The following is a 12,887-nucleotide window of genomic DNA, read 5'->3' on the forward strand; positions in this document are numbered from 1 at the left end:
TATGCATTAGGATTAGAATTATACCCATAAGAATCCAAAGGTTGTTGTTGCCAAGAAGGTTGATCAATCCCTTGAGGCTCCTCCCATCTTTGATTCCCAAATCCTTGATGCATATTGTCATTGTAGCTCCCATTTCCTACAACATAATTTGAACTAAACTCGTAGCCAAAGTGATGAGAATTCATAATATCAAATAAAAACAAAATCTACAAAAATAAGCAACAAAGTCCTAAGCCTAACAAAAACTAACAAATAAGCAAAAGGCAAACATATTCACAATATTCACAATAGCCAATAACGTAACACCATTGCAACTCCCCGGCAACGGCGCCATTTTGATAATGAAGATTTGCTTGATAGTTTAGAATTTCTCCTTATAGAAAGAATAACTTCGTTGTGAGCATAGCTCCAAACCAACAAACAATTCTCACATCAAAAATTTGATTTTGGTTGTCACATGTACAAACCCCAAATAAGAATTAACCGGAGTATTTAGACTCCGGGTCGTCTCACAAGGAATTGCAATAAAGTGATCAATTATTGGCTATGAAAATGCAAGGGGGGTTTGATTTTTGATAATTGACAAGAAAAGTAAATAGCAAGAAAGTAAATAATAAGAACTAGTAAAATAAAGGAAAAGAACTCTTGGCTAGACATAGGTAATTGAGATCACTATCCTTGTCTACAAACCATATATTGATAATTATGAGAGGCCAACCTATTAAGTCTACTTCCAAAGCCTTAAGTACGTAATATCTACTCCTAGGCTTGAAGTACGTCAAATAGGTTTGATCACATCAACCCATAAGTCCCAACCTACCTACTAATTAGATTAGTAGTGGGTTGGCGTCAATGAGTATTAAATTGATCACTAAAGGTTCTCAAATCACCAATTCAATGAGACCCAATGACTCAAGATCACTCAATTCCCTTAGCCTAGGCCAAGAGTAAAGAAAACTACTCAAAAACTAAAGGAAACATTTTAACAAACACCTAGTGTGCAAGGAAAGTAAGCATCATAAAATACAAGAATTAAGGAAACCCATAACTAACATAAGCAAGAAATCAATAATAACAATCAAGATCAACATAAAAGAGACATGGAAATATAAAATTGCATTAAGAGAAAATGGAAATCCAACAAAAATTCATCAACATAAAAGAGAGTAAAATAAGAAATTAACAAAAGAAACTAAGAAGGTTAACACAATAGAGCACTAAAACATAAAGAGAATTGAAATCAAAATAAGAATTAAAAGAGGAATTTGAGAGTGATTAACATAACTCTACCCTAATTTCTATCCTAAATCTAGAGAGAGGAGAGAGCCTCTCTCTCTAGAATTCTACCCTAAAACATGATGAAAACTAAACTATGACTACTTGGTTCATCCCCTCCTCAATCCTTAGGTTCAATAGCATCAGAAATGAGTTGGATTGGGCCCAAAATGCTTCAGAAATCGCTGGGGGCGATTTCACTTTAGTGGGCCACAGACAGCATCAGCATGCACGCGTACATGGCACGTGCGCGCCCCTGAACGCGAAGCAACATATATCAAATTTTATATCATTTCGAAGCTCCGGATGTTAGCTTTCCAACGCAACTAAAACCGCCTCATTTGGACCTCTGTAGCTCAAGTTATGGTCGATTGAATGTCAGGAGGTCAGGCTTGACAACTTTACGGTTCCTTCATTTCTTCATAAGTTCTCCCACTTTGCATGCTTTTCTCCTCACTTCTTCCATCTAATACTTGCCTTATGATCCTGAAATCACTCAACAAACATATCAAGGCATCGAATGGAATTAAAGTGGATTGAAATTGGCTATTTTAAGGCCTAAAGAGCATGTTTTCACATTTAAGCACAAATCAAGGGAGAATTGCAAAACCATGCTATTTCATTGAATAAATGTGGGAAAAGGTGATAAAATTCCCCAAATTAAGCACAAGATAAACCATAAAATTGGGGTTTATCAGCTGATCCTGAACCTGAAAGGACCTTGAAGAGAAAGTTAAGAGAAGCTAAAGTACAACTCTCTATAGAGGACCTAACAGAGCTTTTCAAACAAGAAGAAGCCATGGCAGCCGAAAACAACAACAATGCCAACAATGCAAGGAAGGTGCTTGGTGACTTTACTGTACCTACTCCCGACTTCTATGGGAGAAGCATCTCTATCCCTGCCATTGGAGCAAACAACTTTGAGCTTAAGCCCCAATTAGTTTCTCTAATGCAACAGAATTGCAAGTTTTATGGACTTCCATTGGAAGATCTTCATCTGTTCTTAGCTGAATTCTTGCAAATCTGTGACACTGTCAAGACCAATGGGGTTGACCCTGAGGTCTACAGACTTATGCTCTTCCCTTTTGCTGTAAGAGACAGAGCTAAGATATGGTTGGATTCACAACCTAAGGAAAGCCTGAACTCTTGGGAAAAGCTAGTCAATGCCTTCTTGGCAAAGTTCTTTCCACCTCAAAAATTGAGTAAGCTTAGAGTGGAAGTCCAAACCTTCAGACAGAAGGAAGGTGAATCCCTCTATGAAGCTTGGGAAAGATACAAGCAATTGATCAGAAGGTGTCCTTCTGACATGCTCTCAGAATGGAGCATCATAGGTATCTTCTATGATGGTCTGTCTGAACTGTCCAAGATGTCATTGGACAGCTCTGCTAGAGGATCTCTTCATCTGAAGAAGACGCCTGCAGAAGCTCAAGAACTCATTGAAATGGTTGCAAATAACCAATTCACGTACACTTCTGAAAGAAATCCTATGAATAATGGGACAAATCAGAAGAAAGGGGTTCTTGAGATTGATACTCTGAATGCCATATTGGCTCAGAACAAAATATTGACTCAGCAAGTCAATATGATTTTTTCAGAGTCTGTCTAGCATGCAAGCAGCAACAGGCAGTACCAAAGAAGCTTCTTCTTCATCCTGAGAACCCAGCAATGGAAGAGGTGAATTACATGGGAGAACCCTATGGAAACACCTATAACCCTTCATGGAGAAATCATCTAAATCTCTCATGGAAGGACCAACAGAGGCCTCAACAAGGCTTCAATAATAGTAATGGTGGAAGAATTAGGTTTAGCAATAGCAAGCCTTTTCCATCATCTTCTTAGCAATAGACAGAGAATTCTAAGCAGAGCCACTCTGACTTAGCAACTGTAGTCTCTGATCTAATTAAAACCACTCAAAGTTTCATGACTGAAACAAGGTCCTCCATTAGAAATTTGGAGGCACAAGTGGGTCACCTGAGTAAGAAAATTACTGAACTCCCTCCTAGTACTCTCCCAAGCAATACAGAAGAGAATCCAAAAAAAGACTGCAAGGCCATCAATATTACCCACTCGGCCGAACTTGGAGAGGAGGAAGAGGCAGTGATTTCCACTGAGAAGACCTTAATAGACGTCCACTGGCCTCCAAGGAGTTCCCTAATGAGAAACCATGGAAATTTGAGGCTCATATAGAGACCATAGAGATTCTATTGAATTTACTTCTACCATTCATGAGCTCTGATGAGTATTCTTCCTCTAAAGAGGATGAAGATGTTACTGAAGAGCAAGTTGCTAAGTACCTTGGAGCAGTCATGAAGCTAAATGCCAAGTTATTTGGTAATGAGACTTGGGAAGATGAACCCCCTTGCTCACCAAAGAACTGGATGACTTGACTAGGCAGAGATTACCTCAGAAGAGACAGGATCTTGGAAAGTTCTCAATACCTTGTACCATAGGCACCATGACCTTTGAGAAGGCTCTGTGTGACCTAGGGTCAAGCATAAACCTCATGCCTCTCTCTGTAATGGAGAAGCTAGGGATCCTTGAGGTACAAGCTGCAAGAATCTCACTAGAGATGGCAGACAATTCAAGGAAACAGGCTTATGGACTTGTAGAGGATGTCTTGGTAAAGGTTGAAGACCATTACATCTCTGTTGATTTCATAATCCTAGACACTGGAAAGTGTATGGATGAATCTATCATCTTTGGAAGACCCTTCCTAGCCACAGCAAAAGCTGTGATTGATGTTGACAGAGGAGAATTGGTCCTTCAAGTGAATGAGGACTCCCTTGTGTTTAAGGCTCAAGGATATCCCTCTGTAACCATGGAGAGGAAGCATGAAAAGCTTCTCTCAATACAGAGTCAAATAGAGCCCCCACATTCAAACTCTAAGTTTGGTGTTGGGAGGCCATCATCATGCTCTGAGTATCTGTGAGGCTCCATGAGAGCTCACTGTCAAGCTATTGAAATTAAAGAAGCGCTTGTTGGGAGGCAACCCAATTTTATTTAATCATATCCATTTATTTTCCATCATTATTTTATGTTTTCTGTAGGTTGATGATCATGTGAAGTCATAAAAATAACTGAAAAAGCAAAAACAGAATGAAAAACAGTATTGAAAACAGCACACCCTGGAGGAGAAGCTTACTGGCGTTTAAACGCCAGTAAGGGTAGCAGAATGGGCGTTAAACGCCCAGTCTGGCACCATTCTGGGCGTTTAATGCCAGAAATGGGCACAGAGCTGGCGTTAAACGCCATAAAGGGGAGAAAAGCTGGCGTTAAACGCCAGAAATGGGCAGCAACCTGGCGTTTAACGCCAGGATTGGCAAGCAAGGGGCGTTTGCATGCCAACATGGTGCAGGGATGCGAAATCCTTGAAACCTCAGGATCTGTGGATCCCACAGGATCCCCACCTACCTCATCTCTCTCTCTCTCTCTTCTTCACACCTTCCCATTACACCCTTCCCCAAATACTCTTCACCAATCACCTCAATACCTCTTCCCCAAATACCCCTCACCTATCAAATCCTATCCTCTTCTCCATAATCTCTTCACCAATCCACATCAATCCATCATAAAACTCCACCTACCTCACCATTCAAATTCAAACCAATTTCCCTCCCAAACCCACCCATACATGGTCGAACCCTACCCCTCTCTCCACTCCTATATAAACCAATCTTCACTCCTTCATTTTCACACATCATACACCCTACTCACCCCCTTGGCCGAAATACTAACCCTCTCCATCTCCTCTATTTCTTCTTCCTCTACTCTCTTCTTTCTTCTTTTGCTCGAGGACGAGAAAACCTTTTAAGTTTGGTGTGGTAAAAGCATTGCTTTTTATTTTTTCCATAACCATTTATGGCACCAAAGGCCGGAAAAACCTCTAGAAAGAGGAAAGGGAAGGCAAAAGCTTCCACCTTCGAGTCATGGGAGATGGAAAAATTCATCTCAAGGGTGCATCAAGACCACTTCTATAAAATTGTGGCCAAGAAGAAGGTGATCCCCGAGGTCCCTTTCAAGCTCAAAAAGGGTGAATATCCAGAGATCCGACATGAGATTCGAAGAAGAGGTTGGGAAATTCTCACCAACCCTATTCAATAAGTCAGGATCTTAATGGTTCAAGAGTTCTATGCCAATGTATAGATCACCAAGAACCATGATCAAAGTGTGAACCCGGACCCTAAGAATTGGCTTACAATGGTTCGGAGAAAATACTTAGATTTCAGTCCAAAAAATGTAAGGTTGGCATTCAACTTGCCCATGATGCAAGGAGATGCACACCCCTACACTAGAAGGGTCAACTTTGATCAAAGGTTGGACCAAGTCCTCATAGACATTTATGAAGACGGCGCTCAATGGAAGAGAGATTCAAGAGGGAAGCCGGTTCAACTAAGAAGGCATGACCTCAAGCCCGTGGCTAGGGGATGGTTGGAGTTCATCCAACGCTCAATCATTCCTACTAGCAACCGGTCTGAAGTCACTATAGACCGGGCTATCATGATCCATAGCATCTTGATTGGAGAGGAAGTAGAAGTTCATGAGGTTATATCCCTAGAACTCTACAAGGTGGTGGACAAGTCCTCGACTTTGGCAAGGTTAGCCTTCCCTCATCTAATTTGTTACCTCTGTAATTCAGCTGGAATTGACATAGAAGAAGACATCTTTATTGATTAGGACAAGCCCATCACTAAGAAAAGGATGGAGCAAACAAGAGATCCCACTCATGGGCAAGAGCATGAGGAAATTCCTCATCATGAAATCCCTGAGATGCCTCAAGGGATGCATTTTCCTCCACAAAACTATTGGGAGCAAATTAACACCTCCCTAGGAGAATTGAGTTCCAATATGGGACAACTAAGGGTGGAGCACCAAGAGCATTCTATCCTCCTCCATGAAATTAGAGAAGACCAAAGAGTCATGAGGGAGGAGCAACAAAGGCAAGGAAGAGACATTGAGGAGCTCAAGCACTCCATAAGATCTTCAAGAGGAAGAACAAGCCGCCATCACTAAGGTGGACCCGTTCTTTAATTTTATTGTTCTTTATTTTTTGTTTTTCGAATTTTTATGCTTTATGTTTATTTATGTTTGTGTCTTATTACATGATCACTAGTGTCTAAGTGTTTATGCCTTAAAGCTATGAATGTCCTATGAATCCATCACCTTTCTTAAATGAAAAATGTTTTTAATTGAAAAAGAAAAAGAAGTACATGAATTTTGAATTTTAAAACAGATTAATTATTTTGATGTGGTGGTAATACTTTTTGTTTTTTTGAATGAATGCTTGAACAGTGCATATTTTTGAATTTGTTGTTCATGAATGTTAAAATTGTTGGCTCTTGAAAGAATGATGAAAAAGGAGAAATGTTAGTTGATAATTTGAAAAATCATATAATAGATTCTTGAAGCAAGAAAAAGCAGTGAATACAAAGCTTGTAGAAAAAATAAATAAATAAATAAATAAATTAGTTAAAATAAAATATGCAAAAAAAATGGCGAAAAAAAGAGAAAAAGAAAAAAAAATAAAAAGTAAGCAGAAAAAGCCAATAGCCCTTTAAACCAAAAGGCAAGGGTAAAATAAAAAGGATCCAAGGCTTTGAGCATCAGTGGATAGGAGGGCCCACAGGAATAAAATCCTGGCCTAAGCGGCTAAACCAAGTTGTCCCTAACCATGTGCTTGTGGCGTGAAGGTGTCAAGTGAAAGCTTGAGACTGAGTAAAAGAGTGTGCTTAAGAGCTCTGGAAACCTCTAATTGGGGACTCTAGCAAAGCTAAGTCACAATCTGAAAAGGTTCACCCAGTTATGTGTCTGTGGCATTTATGTATCCGGTGGTAATACTAGAAAACAAAATGCTTAGGGGCACGGCCAAGACTCATAAAGTAACTGTGTTCAAGAATCAACATACTGAACTAGGAGAATCAAAAACACTATCCGAATTCTGAGTTCCTATAGATGCCAATCATTCTGAACTTCAAGGGATAAAGTGAGATGCCAAAACTGTTCGGAAGCAAAAAAGCTAATAGCCCCGCTCATCTAATTAAGACTGATCTTCATAGATGTTTTTGGAATTCATTGTATATTCTCTTCTTTTTATCCTACTTTGTTTTTGGTTGCTTGGGGACAAGCAACAATTTAAGTTTGGTATTGTGATGAGCGGATAATTTATACGCTTTTTGTCATTATTTTTAGTATGTTTTTAGTATGTTTGAGTTAGTTTTTATTATATTTTTATTAGTTTTTAAATAAAAATCACATTTCTGGACTTTAATATGAGTTTGTGTATTTTTCTGTGATTTCAGATATTTTCTGGCTAAAATTGAGGGACCTGAGCAAAAATCTGATTGAGAGGCTGAAAAAGGACTGCAGATGCTGTTGGATTCTGACCTCCCTGCACTCGAAGTGGATTTTCTGGAGCTACAAAAGCCCAATTGGTGCGCTCTCAATTGAATTGGAAAGTAGACATCCTGGGATTTCCAAAAATATATAATAGTTTATACTTTACCCAAGATTTGATGGCCCAAACCGGCATTCCAAGTCAGTATAAAAATTCTGGTGTCAAAACGCCAGAACTGGCATAAAAGCTGGAGTTAAACGCCCAAAACTGGCACAAAAGCTGGCGTTTAACTCCAAGAAAAGTCTCTACACGTGAAAGCTTTAATGCTCAGCCCAAGAACACACCAAGTGGGCCCGAAAGAAGATTTCTGCATCAATTACTTATTTCTGTAAACCCTAGGCTACTAGTTCTTTATAAATAGGACCTTTTGCTATTGTATTTTCATCTTGGTTCTTCTGGTTCCCCCTCTGGGGCCGAAGCCAATGAACACCATTATCACTTTTGTATTTTTAACAGTGGAGTTTCTACATACCATAGATTAAGGTGTGGAGCTCTGCTGTTCTTCATGAATTAATGCAAAGTACTATTGTTTTTTATTCAACTCAAGCCTATTTCTTCTCTAAGATATACACTCGTTCTTCAACTTGATGAATGTGATGATCCGTGACACTCATCATCATTCTCACCTATGAACACGTGCCTAACAACCACTTCCGTTCTACATGCAAACAAGCTTGAATGTGTATCTCTTGGGTTTCTAATCTAAGATTAAAACGCATTTGGACCATTTTCACTCAGAGAACGGGAAGTAGCCATTGACAACGGTGATGCCCAACATAAAGCTTGCCATGGAAAGGAGTATGAATGATTGGATGAAGGCAATAGGAAAGCAGAAGTTTAGGAGGAACAAAGCATCTTCATGCGCTTATCTGAAATTCTCACCAATGAATTACATAAGTATCTCTATCCTATTTTATGTTTTATTCATCTTTTAATTATCAATCCTCCATAACCATTTGAATCCGCCTGACTGAGATTTACAAGATGACCATCGCTTGCTTCATGCCGACAATCTCCGTGGGATCGACCCTTACTCACGTAAGGCTTATTACTTGGACGACCCAGTACACTTGCTGGTTAGTTGTGCGGAATTGTGAAAAAGAGTTGAGATTACAATTGTGCGTACCAAGTTGTTGGCACTATTGATGTCACAATTTCGTGCACCAGGGACCATTCCCACAGAACTGAGGGAAGAACTTTGCTCCTAGAGGTCCGTCTTTTAAGCGGGGAGGCTCTTTTAGGAGGCCCAACAACAAAAACTCCCAAGGGAAAAGGCTTGGGAAGCAGCCTTAGAGTGATCAAGCTTGTGCTAGGTGCAGAAGTCACCATCCGGGAGACCCATGCAAGGTCAGGTGGGTCTTGTGCTATTCTTGTGGTAAGGCGGGGCACAAACCCGCAAACTGTCCGAAGAAGCAGAAGCAAAGTGCAGGAAAAGTACAGTAGTCTGGTCGGGTGTTCACCACGTCAGCTATAGGTGCCGAGGGATCTGAGACACTTATCCGAGGTAACTGTGAAATGACTGATCAAATTTTAAATGCTTTATTTGATTCGGGAGTAACACATTCATTCATTGCATTTGAGAAAGCTAGTGAGCTAGGATTGAAGATTGTAGTCTTAGGTTACGACCTAAAGGTGTATAATGCCACCATGAAGCCATGATAACTAGGCTAGGATGCCCGCAAGTTTTATTTAGGTTCAAGCAACGTGATTTTGTCCATAATTTAATATGCTTGCCGAAGATCGGTCTTGATCTTATATTGGGGTTGGACTGGTTATCTGAGAACCATGTCCTGCTCGACTGTTCTGCAAAATCGGTGTACTTTATGTCGGAAGATACCGAAGGACCGGTTGTGCTGAATAGTTATTACTTGAATTCCATGATGGTGAATTGTTCTAGGGCCGAATGTCAAGGAATTTTGTTGCTAACCGCGGGTGTTTCGGGTGATGATCAAAGATTGGAGCAGATTCTAGTTGTGTGTGAGTTTCCGGAGGTGTTTCCCGATGATATTGATGAATTTCCACCTAACCGAGAGGTTGAGTTTGCTATTGAGTTGGTGCCTGGGGCTGGACCAATCTCGAGTGCTCCTTATAGGATGTCACCACTAGAGATGGCCAAGCTAAAGTCTCAGTTGGAGGATCTGTTGGGTAAGAACTTTATCCGACCAAGTGTTTCTCCGTGGGGTGTGCCGATGTTGCTGGTAAAGAAGAAAGACGGGAGTATGCGACTCTATGTGGATTACAGACAGCTGAATAAGGTCACAATAAAGAATAAGTACCCATTGCCGAGTATGCGATGTGCACGTGTGACCCTGTTTTCCTCCTAAAGTTGATTTTTGAGTTTTCAAAGTCAAATCTCATACTTTTAAGCCTCCAATCTTACCCCCTTATGTCTTAAACTCTTATGATATGCCTAGCGATGAGGTGGAGCTAGGAATTGTGGTAACTTGTGAATGAAGAAAGGGGAGGATTAATGATCAATGATGATCAAAGATGATTGTATGAGATATGGAGGATGAATGTGGAAGTGCTTGATATGCCATGAGCCGAAGGTCTATAATTGCTAATGAATTGGCTGGTTATGGATTATGGGCCGGATGGCCGAGATATTGCCGAGTTACGGCAGAGCCATTATTGATTATGGTTGAGTATGATTGCATATATGCGTATTGAATGAAATGTGAATGTTGCACTTCCACTATCTGAGATACGAGTTTTCCTGGGAGAAAGCAGTGGCTAGCCACCATATGCTCCAGGTGGAGACTCGATACTCTGCTAACCCTATGTCGTAAGTGTGGCCGGACACTATGAAAGTTCCGGATGAGCTCGCCCCCATGAATATACACCAGTGAGGGTGTTGGATATGAATTATGATTTATGTTGAGTATAACTCGAGTTGGGGATGCACAACAGAGAGACAGTCCAATGGTTAGCTACCAGGACTTGTTGGGTTGGCTATATAACTGACAGATGATATCATCAGCCATAGGGACAGGCATTCATCATATGCATACTATGTGAATTATTTGGAATTGCATAATTGACTGCATATTACCTGCTAATTGCCTAAATGTCATATCTGCTTCCTACATGTATATCTTCTTGTTTGATATAATTGTGTTTGCCATATTATATTACTACTGGCGGTTGGAAGGTCTGAAGGATTTAGAAAGGGAAGTATTAGTTAGACTGAATATCTTTAGTCAGTTGCCATTTATGGATTAGTCTATTTATAATCTTTGATATATCTGGTGAAAGTTCTAGGGTTGCCTTCGGCTTTCCCAGGACATTACATGTTAGATATGTGGGTACTGTTACCATACTAAGAACCTCCGGTTCTCACCCATGCGGATTTTGTGGTTTTCAGATGCAGGACGTGAGGCTTCTCGCTGAGGCATGCTGGAGACTTCTGGATAAGCGAAGAATCCTTGTTTCTTGGGACTTTACCTTTGGTTTTATAGATAGATAATGTATATATATACTATTTTGACTCCTCTTAGAGGTTGTTTTGGAGAATAGGTTTTGATAGTTTATCCTTGGGGTTTCCCTTGGGTTTCTTGCTTTATATATTTGTATATACTTCTATGCTCGGACCGGTTTTCTTTGCAACCGGATCTTGAGTTTTGATATTCGTATTTTTGGCACTCATTTGTTATGGTTCGCGTTGGTCTATCCTTTATTTGTTTTGTTACGTTATTGATGCCAGGGCATCTTGGCCAGTTTCACTGACCTTTTCTTTACTGTTTTTAGGTTAGTTTCATGCATTTCTTTAGGAAATAAGCTAGTTTTGGGTAAATATTCACTTATGCCTTGACTCAAGCATACATTGAGCATTTTACATGATTTCATGAGGATTTTGCATAAGTTTAGTGACAAATATTATGTTGCACTACTCATGACTTGGACTAGAGCTTTGATGCACTTTGTTGCTTGATTTCAGGACCAAAAAGAAGCAATAAAAGGGGAGGTAACTTGCAAAGATTAATGAGAAACGTGATTGCCAATAACACTCTCAAAAAATCCATCAATGCCCACGTTAGAGAGTCACGTTAACCAAGTTAACGTGAACTCTAACGTGGAGAAAAGAAGTTGAGCCAACGTTAGTGACACTCAACATTGTCACTAACGTTGGCAATTACTCATAAGTGGCCACTTTAGAAGCCACGTTAACCTAGTTAACGTGGCCTCTAACTATAATAGTATGGGGTGGACACTAAGTTTGAGCTTCAAAAACGGGAAATCGCTGGCGTTATTGAGACTCAACATTCTCATTAACGTTGGCGACCATGCCAGCAACCATGTCCACTTCAAAGGAGCATAACTTGAGCTACAGAGGTCCAATTGAAATGATTTCAGTTGTGTTAGAAAGCTGACATTCAGAGCTTTCCAACGATATATAATACTCTATAGTGGGCATGAAATTGGAGCACAAACAAGAGGCATCTTTTAAGCCCCAAAAACACCAACTGGGCAGCAAGTGCAACGTTAGCCACAATAACTTTAGCACTAACGCCACACTTGTAGCGTTAGTGTGGCTAACTTTAGCACTAACTTTAGCACCTGGACCTCAACTTAACTCACTTCTCTCTCAGGTCCACTTCAAAGCTCAAGCAAGCAAGCCCACAATTGTCAACCAATCAAGGCCACAAGAAGCATCTAGAATAGGAATTTTCATTTAAGTATAATTTGCTTTTAATTTCATTTTGTAATTTAGGAGAGCCTATATAAAGGCCTTATTTTTTACATTTCAAGTAATCCTGGAATGGAGGGGTCTTCGGACTCCCCCCCTTTCACACACTTTCTTTCTTTTCCATTTTCAAGAGCTATGAACAACTAAACCCCTTTCATTGGGTTAGGGAGCTCTGTTATAATTTGATGGATCAATACTAATTTTCATTGTTCTTCTTCTATCTTTCCTCTTGATTACTTGAACGCGCTTTCGATCTTCATCCAATTGAGTAGTTATCTTGGAAGAGAAGCTATTCAAACTTGGATCTCTTTTGAACCTTGGAAGAGGAATGAAGAGATCAAGCTAGAAATGCTTTCTCATGCTGGACCAAATTGGGTTTGGATGGGTATGTGACTGTAACCCTCTCAATACTTGGTTTGGGAAATGCATGTGGTATAATCAGTGACCATACTTCATCTCTTCTCATGAGCAATTGACCAAGGAATTGGCTATTGATCAAGATTTGAGAGATTGAATTACAAGGAATTGTAATTC

The 12,887-nt window shown here is 40.0% G+C and overlaps 1 long non-coding RNA gene across 1 annotated transcript in view; it reads right to left on the reverse strand.

The window, feature by feature from the left end:
• Positions 1-12,887, reverse strand: part of LOC110266515 — a 48,451-nt gene that overhangs the window by 24,618 nt on the left and 10,946 nt on the right. Inside the window, exon 2 of the long non-coding RNA XR_002353923.1 lies at positions 4,851-4,855. This is a non-coding gene — a long non-coding RNA (uncharacterized LOC110266515). The remainder of the gene's footprint in view (positions 1-4,850; positions 4,856-12,887) is intronic.

Source organism: Arachis ipaensis, chromosome B09 (assembly GCF_000816755.2).
Source record: "Arachis ipaensis cultivar K30076 chromosome B09, Araip1.1, whole genome shotgun sequence".
Lineage (NCBI taxonomy): Eukaryota > Viridiplantae > Streptophyta > Magnoliopsida > Fabales > Fabaceae > Arachis > Arachis ipaensis.